Here is a 14,091-nt window from a genome sequence, read left to right on the forward strand (position 1 = left end):
GAGTTGTCATCGGGGTGAGGTGGTAAGGTGTACCTTATGGATTCAATAGGAGCACGATTAGGGACTTCCCGTGGAACCTCGTAGGCATAGCCCCCAGGAGCAGGGGCATATGCCAAAGATGGCTGGTAGTTTTCTGCAGAGTAGTTCCTGATGAGTTCATCTTCCCATTACACAGACAAGGGTTGTTTTCCTTGCTGCTAGGCAGGTCAACCATGTTCATTGGACCAGAAGTCCATGTTCAAGTTGCCTTGACGGCCTGGCAAGAATTCTCTTGCCTTTGCATTGGGCTTGGAAATCACAGCTTCTTGTATGCCTACCCGCTGAGGAGCCTTCACTGTTGCTGATGGACTAATCCGATTACCCTGTATATCTTGGTTTGCTGGGGTAAGTTCTCTAAATTTGAAGGGGGGAGGGGTATCATTGTCTGGATCGTATGATGTCAGCTATCTGAACTAGTTTGCAGATCTGGTGGTTGAGATTCTCCTCCTCGTTCACTTGGTTCTGGGAGTTTTGTGGTAGACTGTGCCACTTCTTCCCGCTTGTGCTGTAGCACATTCTGGTCATCCACATAGGCCTTGATATGGCTGTACGAGCTTTGTCTTTCTGGCTTTTCAGGATCGTAGCTAGGAGTGATGCCTTCAGCCTCCGCCTGTAAAGCTGCAGCCATGCTGCCCTTTCTACTTCTCCTGTTCATGTTGAAGTAACTCCTGGCTGGCCTGAGCTTTGGCCCTTTCTTCCCTTTGGACTTGCTCTGCCTTTGCCACACGTAGAGCTGCAGCCGTCACCGCAGCTGCCATCTCTTCCTTTTGCAGTTGCTCTGCTTTTGCCACATGTAGAGCTGCCACAGCTTCAATTCATGCTTGTGTAGTTTGCAAGCAAGACTTTCTGCCCATGAGACCTGGGATGACTGACTATGATGAGAAGATGCTTTGGAAGGATGGGAAGAGCCTGCAGCAAAAGATTGCTGTGAAATGCTGGTATATGCCTGAGACCAGGGTGGCTTGAGATGAAAGGAGGAGGCTTTCTTAGAAAGGTGAAAGAAAGCCACATGTGACCGCTAGGATAACATGAATGATAAGCCACTTCGGACTCAGCCTTCTCACTCGGTTTGTCCTCTGCTTGAAAAACAGCTTGGAGAAAGTCTTTACTGCTTTGAAAGAGATTCTCACACTCTTCATTTATCATCTTGAGGCGTTGTATGTTGTCTTTGAGTCTTGGGTCTCCTAGCTGTGACTGGATGTAGATGAGGCGGAGTTCACAACCTGTCCATTGTATGACAGTGTCACAGGAAGATGACATATCATCTTCCAAAGAGCGAATGCACTTGGTGGGGGGAACTCATCTTTGGGGTGTTGCAGAGCTGCAGCAACTTCTCCCAGGATTTTTCATGGCATTGATAGTGCCTGTCCCAATCCTCCCACAGATATGACTGCATGGCTTCAGTAAGCTTTCTTTGCTGCCTCAAGTCATAGCGTTTCTGAGATGTCTCTGCCTCTTCTGAGTTTTGGATATCAAATTCTACATTCGTGTCGAGGCTAGGTGGAAGGGCCAGCTCTTCCAGCACATTAGAGACATCTGTCATGACTGGAGAAGACTCTATACCTCGGATTGGCAAAGGGAATTTCATGGATACTCTAGGAGACTTCAGTGCAATTTGCTCTTTAACCGCTCGGGTGCACTGCATGTGGATAACTTAAATACAGGGCTGTCATTTGCAGATTAGTCAGCAGAGGGTGCTGCAGCCTAGACTAAGGCTTGGAGTAAACTGGGCATTGATGAGGATCACAGGGCTAATTGGGGTCCCAACTTGGACTGTGAATGCCTTGCAAACTCTGAGGAGGGGGGTTGCTTTGCCAGTTTTTCAAGCAAGAGTCAAGGAAAGGGCTGAATAGTAACTTTAGCTGCACTGCTAGCTACGGTTTTTTTTTTTTTCAGGATGCATGCAATCTTTTTTTATTTATTTTTATTTATTTATTTTGACACACAGGATATATAAGCATAAGTATGAAATTACTAAACAATATATAAGCATATATATAAATATGAGTATGTAATAACTATATTAATTGGATATAACGAAAGGAAACAATAGGACAGGAATGGTAGGCACGCTTGTGCTCTTATGCATCCCCTTACAGACCTCTTAGAAATGGGGTGAGGTCAATAGTAGACAGTTTTTGGTTGAAGCTTTGGGGATTTGGGGAAGAGACCACAGGGTCAGGTAGTTTCTTCCAAGCACTAACAACTCTGTTACTGAAGTAATATTTTCTGCAATCAAGATCGGAGCGGTTAACATTAAGCTGTAAAGTCCATTTATTAATATGTCTAAGCTCATAACTGCCAATCAAGAGACTTAAACAGAGGCTTGAGTAAAATAGCATTTAATCTTGATCAAGCTTAAATGGTTAGCAGTTCCAAACACATAATGGTGCATACATACATGCAAGGAAGAACTACGAACTTATGACAGAAAGCGATGTCCTCTTATACCCAAAAAGTCATAAATCCTCAACTCTGGCATCTGCGTATTCTGGAATCTGGTTTGCATGTTCCCATAGTATAAGTCAGTGAATGTAAACTAACTTCTGGATTTACATCGGGTCACACAATAGTAAGGGTCAATGAATGTAATCTGACTTCTTTCTGTGGTGTTATCTTTTCCATTTGTCTTCTTAATTACCATTTGATTTCCTGGAGGATGACATACATGTTCTCAGCCAGAGTGGGGTGGGGAGAGATCAAATGATGGACTCTGACAATTTCCAGAGACTGTCATTGGTGGGATGAGGTATCAGTAACAATTCAGGAATTTAGTCAGTGTGACCTCCATAACCATCCATGATGGCATATTTATGTTCTAACCACAAAAGGGCACAATATATATATATCAGTGTTATGGGAAACAGATATTTACCATGTGCAGTTATACAAACAAGAGACCAAGACATCAAATATCATTAGCAAGTTTCCTACTAATTCTAGTATTTTAGTATATATGTTCCCTCCAAAGCTTAAATCTATTGTGTGCTCGTGTATTGTTACAATTGAAGCTGAAGTAGTCTTCGACAGGAAGGACATTGCAATAGATGATTTTATGAGTTAAACTCAGATCATTTCGAAGGTGGCGTAATTCTAAATTTTCTAAACCCAGGATTTCAAGTCTGGTGGCATTAGGTATTTTGTTGTATTCAGAGGCGTGGAGAACTCTTCTTGTAAAATATTTCTGGACACATTCAATTGTACTGATGTCAGAAATGAGGTATGGGTTCCAGACAGTCAAGCTGTATTCAAGAATTGGTCTAGCAAATGTTTTATATGCTCTGGTTAGTAGAGTAGTGTTTTTGGAGAAGAAGCTATGCAAGGTTAGGTTTACAACTCTTAGAGCCTTTTCTGCTATGTAGTTAAAGTGGGATAAACTTGATATTATCTCAAACAAAGAATATCAAGTTTATCGATCAGATCATAAAAACCGAGGAGGTGGTGGAGTGGCTATCTTTTACAAAAAGTCACTGGATCTAAAAAATATCCAAGTTGCACAAAAACTTTCTCTTCCTGAAACTATTGTATGCGACCTATCCCTTAACACTACTCTTCAATTCTTACTATGCTACAGAGCCCCTGACTATGACATTACCCATGCAAATATGCTAACCTCACTGCTAGCATGGGCTACCTCTTGCCCATATCCTCTCATCTTCCTGGGTGACCTAAATCTACCTCTCATTAACTGGACAATTAATGAATGTTCAACTGACCCAATCCATACTACACTATACAACTCTATTACAAACCTAGGTCTTGAACAACTTGTAACTAACAATACAAGACTCAACAACTGCCTTGATCTCATCTTCTGCAACAACTCAAACTCAATTTATGGACTACAAATTAAAGAACCTTTTTCCAACAGTGACCACTGCATGATTGATTTTCGTCTCAATATACGTCCATACTTAAATCGTAATAACAATAGTATTCCCAGCTACAACTTCAAAAAAGCCAACTACGATCTTATAAACAACGATCTTTCATTTCTGGACTGGCAAAATCTGTTTGCAACCTGCACAACTGCTGAAGACTACTATAGAGTTTTCCTACTTGAAATCAATAGAGTCATTAAACTATATGTACCACAAATGACCACCATGATCAGGAAAAGCAAACTACCCATATCAATAAAAACGCTTCAATCAAAAAAAAAATCCTCGGAAAAGAAACAAAAAAGGCTATGTAGCAAATTTCAAAAACCGCTACAAAAATATATGCAACCAAATGAAAACTGAATGCACAAATTACCACACCAAGCAAGAAGAAGACCTTCTGTGCACAAATTGCAATCGTGCCTTTTATAATTTTGTTAACAATAAACTTAAAGACTCAAGATCCATCCCACCACTAAAAGATTCTAACAACAAAGAATACAATGACAAAACAGTTAAAGCTAACTTCTTCAACATTTTCTTTGGCTCAGTTTTTGTTAACAGCAATAACACATATCCGACATTCCATAAATGCACCAGCAATGAATATGATGACTTAACTCATATAGATTTCACAGAAGATAACGTTGAAAAAGCTCTTCATAACTTGAAACGATCGCTATCTATTGGACCAGATGGACTATGTGCATACTTCTTAAAAAAACTTTCCACTAATATAGCAGAACCCCTAAGCATAATCTTCAAAAAAGCTTTCACAACCAGTTCCCTTCCCAAACTTTGGTCACTAGCCACGGTCATCCCTGTCTTCAAAAAAGGAGACCCCAGCTTAGTTGAAAATTACAGACCAATCTCTCTGTCCTGCGTCACCAGCAAAGTCATGAAATCAATCATCAACCAATCCATTACATCACACTTAGAAACTAACAACCTACTCTCCAATAAACAATTTGGTTTCAGGAAAAAATTATTATGCAACTTACAACTTCTGCACTGCAAAAACATATGGACTACAAATCTTGATCAAGGCAAAACAATAGATCCAATCTACATAGACTTCTGCAAAGCTTTTGACTCAGTAGTACACGATAAACTTCTCCTAAAACTAAAACCCTATGGCATTTCAGGACCCCTTCACAAATGGATATCTGCTTTTCTGTCTAACAGACAACAAGTGGTCAAAATTGGCAACGCTCTATCAAATCCTGTTCCTGTCAAGAGTGGCGTTCCCCAAGGCAGCATCCTTGGACCAACATTCTTCATACTATACATTAATGATCTTTGTGACCATATCGCAAGTAATTGTGTTCTCTTTGCTGACGATGTCAGACTATTTAACACCACAGACAATGCATCTATCATCCAAAAAGACCTTTTTTTTTTTTTTTGTTTACATTTATATCCCGCCCTTCTCCGAAGACTCAGGGCGGCTTACAATGTACAAGGCAATAGTCTCATTCTATTTGTATATTTACAAAATCAACTTATTGCCCCCCCAACAATCTGGGTACTCATTTTACCTACCTTATAAAGGATGGAAGGCTGAGTCAACCTTGGGCTGGGCTTGAACCTGCAGTAATTGCAGGCTGCTGTGTTCTAATAACAGGCTTCTAACAGCCTGAGCTATCACGACCCTACAGCCTGAGCTATCACGGCCTTCATCATCTAACCGCTTGGTCTAAAACTTGGCAACTCCAAATCTCAACCAGCAAATGCTCAGTCTTACATATTGGAAAAAAGAACCCAAACACTAAGTACATACTTGATGGACATTACCTTACAGATGACCCCCACCCCATTAAAGACCTTGGAGTTTTCATGTCAAATGATCTAAGTGCCAAAGCCCACTGTAAATACATAGCAAAAAAGGCTCTAAGAGTTGTAAACCTAATCTTGTGTAGCTTCTTTTCCAAAAACACTACGCTACTAACCAGAGCATATAAAACATTTGCTAGACCAATTCTAGAATACAGCTCGCCTGTTTGGAACCCTCACCACATCTCTGACATCAATACAATTGAACGTGTCCAGAAATATTTTACAAGAATATTTCCTCTACTTCCACTTTACCTGACTCTGTGGTCTCTTCCCATAATCCTAAAAGCTTTAACCAAAAACTTTCTACTATTGACTTTACCCCATTCCTAAGAGGACCATAAGGGGCGTGCATAAGTGCACAAACGTGCCTACTGTTCCTGTCCTATTGTTTTTCTTTTCTTCTTCATATATATATATATATATATATATGTTTTCTGAGGTTTTCGCGGGTGTTTGTATGTAGGTCTTTGGTTGTTCGGGTTTTCTCCCGTGTAAAATTGGAAGTGTCTTGGCGACATTTCGACGAAGTCTCATTCGTCATCTTCAGGCTTCAGCTTCGTGCTTCTGGGAGCAATGTGTGATTGCAGCTGTTTCTTCCTTTTTAACTGCTAGTGGGGGTTTGAACTGATTGGGTGGGAGCTTGGCTGTGCTCTGATTGGATGTGGGTTTTTGTGCTCGGTTTGGCTGGGGGTGTGTCCTGTTTGGGTGGGGGCTTGGTTGTGCTCAAATTAGTCTGAGTTGCAGGGGGATCTGAGCTAGTGAGCTGCACTGCTGCTGTTTGGCTTCGTGTTCGTGGTCGTGCTACATCTTCGTAGTGGGTGTCAGTCTGCTGCATGTATGGATTGGAGGGGTTTGAAATGGCTAATGTTGCAGCTGCGGTCTGGCTTCTGGTCCTTGGTCGTGCTTCCTGATCAGTGTGGGTTTGGGTGTGCTTCTGGGTGGATGTGTGGTGGTGACATCCTGTGTGGACCTCGTGAGTGTGGGTCTGGTGTCATTCCTCGTGTTAGGGACACGTTTGTCAATAAGGGCAGGTTTCAAATGGCTGGTAGGCGGGAGGTATCATCTCGTTTGTTCATGCTGTGTGGGCGTTTTTCTATCTCGATGGCTTCTCTGATTATTCTGTTGTTAAAGTGTTCAGTTTTGGCGATAGTTCTGGTCTTTTTAAAGTCAATATCGTGTCCTGTGACTTTAAAGTGTTGGACCAGGGAAGAAGTTGGTTCCTCTTTTTTGAATGAGTTCTTGTGTTCTTCAATGCGTGCACTTATTCTTCTGTTGGTTTGTCCGATGTATGTGGTGGGGCAGGCGGTGCATGGGATTTCATATACTCCTTGATTTTCTAACTCAATTTTGTCTTTGGGGTTTCTTAGGATGGTGGATATTTTTTGGTTTGTGCAGAATGCTGTCTTGATGTTATGTTTGTGGAGGATCTTGCTGATTCTGTCTGTGGTGCCTTTTATATATGGGAGGAGGGCTGTGCCATTTTCTTGCTCTCTGTCTTTTTACACGGGAGAAAACCCGAACAACCAAAGACCTATATATATATATATATGCTTATACCTCCCAATATTTACTCATATATATGATTATATACTATATAATCTTTTTGTATGATGTTGTGACAAAATAAATAAAATAAATAAATAAATACAACTCTTAAAGCCTTTTTGGCGATGTAGTTGCAGTGGGCTTTGGCACTTAGATCATTTGTTCTGAAAACGCCAACGTCTTTAACAGGATGGGGGTCATCTATAAGGTAATGTCCATCAAGCTTGTACTTAGTGTTTAGGTTCTTTTTTCCAATATGTAAGACCGAGCATTTGCTGGTTGAGATTTGGAGTTGCCAAGTTTCAGACCATTCAGATACAAAGTCAAGGTCTTTTTGAAAGGTAGTTGTATTGGTGGTGTTAAAGTTTGACGTCGTCAGCAAAGAGAACACAATAACTTGAGATATGGTCACAGAGATCATTAATATATAATATGAAGAGTGTTCGTCCAAGAACGCAGCCTTGTGGAACGCCACTTTTGACAGGAACAGGATTTGATAGAGCATTGCCAATTTTGACTACTTGTTGTCTGTTTGACAGGAAAGCTGTTATCCAATTGTGGAGGGGTCCTGAAATACTGTAAGATTTTAGTTTTAGGAGAAGTTTACAATGTAATACTGAGTCAAAAGCTTTACAGAAGTCCATGTAGATCGCATCTATTGCTTTGCCCTAATCAAGATTTGTAATCCATATGTTTTTACAGTGGAGAAGTTGTAAGTTGCATGATAATTTTTTCCTGAAACCAAATTGTTTATTGGAGAGTAGGTTGTTAGTTTTTAAGTGTGATGTAATGGATTGGTTGATGATTGATTCCACGCCTTTGCCGGTGACGCAGGACAGAGAGATCGGTCTGTAATTTTCAACTAGGTTGGGGTCTCCTTTTTTGAAGACAGGGATGACCGTGGCTAGTGACCAAAGTTTGGGGAGGAAACTGGTTGTGAAAGCTTTATCAAGGATAATACTTAGGGGTTCTGCTATATTAATGGAAAGTTTTTTTAAGAAGTATGCACATAGTCCATCAAGTCCAGTAGATAGGGATGGTTTCAGTTTGCGAAGAGCTTTTTCAACATTATCTTCTGTGAAGTCTGTATGTGTTAGATCGTTATACTCATTGTTGGTACGATTGGGGAATGTCGGATATAAGCCATTACTGTTAAAAAAGACTGAGCCAAAGAATGTGTTAAAGAAGTTTGCTTTAACTGTTTCATCATTATATTCTTTGCCGTTAGATTCTTTTAGTGGTGGGATGGATCTTGAGTCTTCTGTTTGTTGTTTGTTTGTTGTTCACAAAATTATAAAAAGCATGATTGGAATTTGTGCACAGAAGGTCTTCTTCTTGTTTAGTGTGGTAATTGGTGCATTCAGTTTTTATTTGGCTGCATATATTTCTACAGCGGTTTTTGAAATTTGCTACATAGCCCTTTTTGTTTCTCCTCCAGAGGGATTTTTTTTGGATTGCAGCTTTTTTATTGATATTGGTAATTTGTTTTTTTAATTTATTTTGGTGGTGGTTTGTGGTATGTAAAGTTTAATGACTCTATTGACTTCAATTAGGAAAATTCTATAGTGGTCTTCAGCAGTGATATAGGTTGAGAACAGATTTTCTCAAGAGATGAGAGGTCATTGTTTATAAGGTCATAGTTGGCTTTTTTGAAATTGTAGTTTGGAATACTATTATTATGACGATTTATGTAAGGTTGTATATTGAGACAAAAGTCTATCATGCTGTGGTCGCTGTTGGAAAAGGGTTCTCTTATTTATAGTCCATAAATTGAGTTTGTGTTGTTACAGAAGATGAGGTCAAGGCAGTTGCTGAGTCTTGTATTGTTAATTACTAGCTGTTCAAGACCTAGGTTTGTAACAGTGTTGTATAGTGTAGTACCGATGGGTTCAGCTGTACATTCATTTGTTAACCAGTTAATAAAAGGTAGATTAAGGTTACCCAGGAAGATGAGAGGATATGGGTAAGAGGTAGCCCATGTTAGCAGTGTGGTTAACTTGTTTGCATGAGCGATGTCATAGTCAGGGGCTCTGTAACATAGTAAGAATCGAAGTGTGATGTTTAGGGACAGGTCACATACAATAGTTTCAGGAAGAGAAAGTTTATGTGCAACTTGAATATTTTTTAGATTCAGTGACTTTTTGTAAAAGATAGCCACTCCACCTCCTCTGTGGGTGTCGTGATCTGATCGAAAAACATAATACTCATTGTTTGAAATAATGGAGTCAGGGAGGGATGAGTTCAGCCATGTTTCGCAAACAAATATAATATCAAATGTACCAATGTTTAACAAGAGGATAAATTCAGGCAATTTGTTTGCAATGCTTCTTGCATTTATCAATTTGCATTTAAGATCTGCAGTGTTTGGTATAGAAGAAGTAAGGGGCATGCGTACCTAGTTTTTTTTTATTGAAAAAGTTTTTACAAAAATTTTCACCCCCCTTTTCCCCCCCCTCCCCTCCTCCATCCCTCCCCTCCAAAACCACCCTCCTCCCCCGACTTCCCAGAACAAACACAAAGTATGGTTCAAAAGAAAAAACAATCATTCGCTAAATTTTCCCTAACACAAACTATAATCCTCCCCTTCTTCTCAAATCCTAACTTCCCCCATACAAATCAGAGATAAATACATCCTAATCATTCAAAAGCCATCTGATATCTCTTAATCTGATATCTATTTTGCATATATTCAATCCATTTTTTCCATTCAGTTAGATATTTTTCTTGTGTAGTGTCTTTCAAAAAGGCTGAGATTTATAGTAATATAAACCCCAAGGTATTTAACCTTTTTTACAATTTCAAATCCTGTTGTTTCCTCTAATTTTTCTTTCTGTTTTCTAGTCATATATTTTGTTATCACTTTTGTTTTATTCTGATTTACTTTAAACCCTGAATCTTTTCCATATTGATCAATTATTTCCAACAAACATACACTTGACTTTATAGGATTTGACAAAATAATCACCAAATCATCAGCAAACGCTCTCACTTTATACTCATATTGTCTAATTTTAATTCTTTCTATCTCCTTTACCTCTCTTATTTTATCCAGTAATGGCTCCAAAATTAAAATAAACAATAATGGTGATAAGGGGCACCCTTGTCTTGTTCCTTTCGCAATCTTAAAAACTTCTGTCAAACTACCACTAATTATTATTTAGGCTGTTTGCTCTCCATAAATCGTTCTAATTATTCCCATAAAACAATCTCTAAATTGCATTTTGTCTATTAATTTAAATAAAAATTCCCAGTGCAGTCTGAATTATGCCTGCCCTTTATAAATCCCAATTGATCAGTATGAATTCTTTGTTGCAGAACTAACATTAATCTATTCGCTATTATTTTAGCAAAAATCTTATAATCATTATTCAAAAGTGAAATCGGCCTATAATTCCCAGGTTTAGAGCAATCCTGTTCTTCTTTTGATATCAATGAGTTAAAAGTAGTTCTCCATGATGGGGGTATTCCCCCTCCTAATTGTATCTGATTAAATAATTCCTTAAGCGTGCATACCTAGTTTTGAATGATAGTTGATTGGGGGTTATGTACAACGGGTGGTTGGATGTTGGATGGTTGTTCAACAATTGGTTGAACAATGGATGGTTGAGCATTGGATGGTTGGAGGATGTGTACGATGGGTGGTTGGAAGATGGTTGATTGAGCAATGGTTGGTTGAACAATGGATGGTTGAACATTGGATGGTTGGAGGTTTTGCACAGGTGGTTGGAGGTTGGTTGGTTGAACAATGGTTGGTTGAACGAAGGTTTGTTGAACGGTGGATGGTTGGTGATTCTGTAAGACGGGTGATTGGAGGTTGGTTGGTTGGTTGAGAGTTCTGTGCGATGGATGTTTTGAAGTTTAGTGAGATGGATGGTTGGATGCTTTGATTGACAGATGGTTGGATGCTTTGATTGAAGTGGGGTTGGGTGATGGCTAATTGATTATAGGTTTTTCTTTTTATGCAGTCAGCATGGTAGTCAATGTAAAGATTGATTTCGCCTTCTTCTTGCCATCGTTTGAGTTCTGGGCGAAGTTCACGGGATTGAATTCATTGCATAAATGATAGGTCAGGTCTTGCTCTAAGTTTGTTGAGGCTGAGGTTAGTTCTGGCAATTGTGTTTATAATATGAATGAAATTACATTTGCTGGACTCATTTATGCAGATGACTCTTCAGAATTTAGGCACCACTGAGCCATCAGTTTTTGAATTCAGGTCTATCCCTGGAGACTTTAGTTATTTCATTAGGGTGGAAGGTGGAAGATGAATTGTAATTTAAAATGATGTTACGTATTTTATTGATATCTGGTTCATTTGTATTATCTAGTCCAAATAATATAGCATTTCAATGTTTTTGTTCTCTCTCAATGGTATCTTTTACTAACATTGCTACATTGTTTGGATGATTGGTAGATGTTTGTGGTTTAGTTTGTGTAAAAGGCAATGTTTGTTGGATTGGGAAAAGATTTTGATCAGCTGCGTTTTCATTTTTTTGTGCTCTAATTTTTTTTCAAGATTTGTGAAACGTGGTTCTAAACATGCTAGTGTTCTTTTTTCTAAGGTTTTTTTTTTTTTAATTGAAAGAGTTTTAAAAAAACAAAAACATTTTTCCCCCTTTTTTTTTTCCCCTCCCTCCCAAAAAACAAAACAAAACACCCCCCTCCCTTTACCACTGGTAAAGGGCAGTGGTCTCAGCGGCTGCCTTGGCGGTTGTTTCTGCAGTGGCAGTGGCTTCACGCTGCTTCAGCGGTGGTTTTTCAGCAGCTTTTGTGGTGGTGGGAGTGGCTCTCCTCAAGAGCTGTCGCTCTTTTACAGAGAGCATTTCACCGGGGCAACCAGCTCCCGCTCCCGCACACCACCATCACCTTCCCCAGAGTTTTTGGTCTTACTTTGAGAATACTCCAATAAAAACACATCCTGTAGGATCTTGGCTTTCAAATGCAGACTGAGTGGTGGCTTTCAAATGCAGACTGAGCCGGCTTAGCTGCAGAAGCTGGGGTTTACATGCAAATGCTGGGGACCTCTCTCCATTCAATATCAAGGCAATTCTCTCAATTAAACTCAAACAGAGTCTTTCTTAGTTTGTGCAAAGAGGATACAAATGTCCCACATTTCACTGTTCTGTTTCAAACTGCAGACTTTATCTGGCACAGACAGATAAACACCATGGAAAAGGTATCATGCAGATTACTTTTATTCATCAGGCATTCTTTAAACAATAACTCACAATCACTGAAGAGATTCTACTGAGGTACACATAGTCTGTTCCCAATTCACTTAGGTGAAACAAGGTAGTTTTTCCCTCTGTTAAGGGAGTAAACAGCTCCTGGTAAGGCTGAAATTTAAAAACCCTGCTAATCTACATGTAGCAAGTTAGCCCCTCAGCCAATCAGGAGTCTGACCCACTGGCCAATCAGAAACACAGGTGTGACCACGTGACATAAAACTACATTTTCTAAAAGCAATCCCTTAAGGGGATGGTTCTTAATTCCTAAATTAACTACTTACTCTAACCAGCACAAGAAATCTGTGGCAAACGTAATTATCAAATAGTACTCAACTTTCTTAACTAATTTAATATATTAGAACTTACAGACTTTAAAGTGTTTATCTGAAATAATTATCTTTAAAAGTAAAAAAAAAAGAACTCCAAATATTTCCTGTATAATACACATTGGGTTAAAACCAATTATAGTATGAAGATTTTTCTGGAGTTTAGATTAGTAGATTTTCTCCTTTTGTAGACTGATTCTGAAATTATATTAACAACTTACATAATAAAAAAAATAGTTTAAATATTGTGGATTTTATGACTAAAGACTTTCTGATGGTATGCTATATATTTAGTACCAAGACTATTAAGAACATTTAAAATCTAGTTGAGATGAGTATTTTAGGTAGGTAGGTAGTTTAGAGACCATAGACTCCCAGCGTTAAAGTCTATGTACAACAAAAGTACAACAAAACAGATACTATGAGAGGCCCAAAAATAATACTGCAACAATGATAATGATTATAATATTGCAATGATTATGATGATTTAACTCATATAGATTTCACAGAAGACAACGTTGGAAAAGCTCTTCACAACTTAAAACCATCGCTATCTATTGGACCCGATGGACTGTGCGCATACTTCTTAAAAAAACTTTCCATTAATATAGCAGAACCCCTAAGTATTATCTTTGATAAAGCTTTCACTACCAGTTCTCTTCCCAAACTTTGGTCACTAGCCACAGTCATCCCTATCTTCAAAAAAGGAGACCCCAGCTTAGTTCAAAACTACAGAACGATCTCCCTTTGCTGTGTCACCTGCAAAGTCATGGAATCTGTTGTGTCTTGCCCGCCCTCAGAGCAGCCGGGGCCTTCTTACCTGCTCCCGAACACTGAGGAATGTATGCCTCCCGGCCCAAGTCCTGGCTCCATGCCCACACAAACTGCAGAAGAAGGAGCATCTCCCTGCCCCAGCCCTGACTCCATGCCCAGGCAAACGGAGCAGCTAGACCCCTCCCCCTCCTCCACAGCAGGTGAGCCTGAGGAGGTTTACTCTAACAACAGCTGATTGGAGTGACCCTCGCATCAGAAGATTGGAGAGGCGGAGGCAACAGAGGGAAGGGAGGGGCAGGCCTTAATGAGTGCTGAGTCATGGAGCCACACCCCATGGCCTATATAAAGGATCTACTTTCTGGCAGTCTCTGAGTCAGGCAAAAGTCAAACTTATCTTGCTGAAGTCACTTACTGGTCTCCTGCCTGCTCTGAGGACTTTGCTAGGACTTTGGGCAGAGCTGCAGA

The 14,091-nt window shown here is 39.6% G+C and overlaps 1 protein-coding gene across 1 annotated transcript in view; it reads left to right on the plus strand.

The window, feature by feature from the left end:
- CPNE4 (copine 4) overlaps positions 1-14,091 on the plus strand; it is a 479,775-nt gene that overhangs the window by 215,971 nt on the left and 249,713 nt on the right. The window lies entirely within an intron of this gene.

Source organism: Ahaetulla prasina, chromosome 4 (assembly GCF_028640845.1).
Source record: "Ahaetulla prasina isolate Xishuangbanna chromosome 4, ASM2864084v1, whole genome shotgun sequence".
In the NCBI taxonomy this organism is placed as follows: Eukaryota; Metazoa; Chordata; class Lepidosauria; order Squamata; family Colubridae; genus Ahaetulla; species Ahaetulla prasina.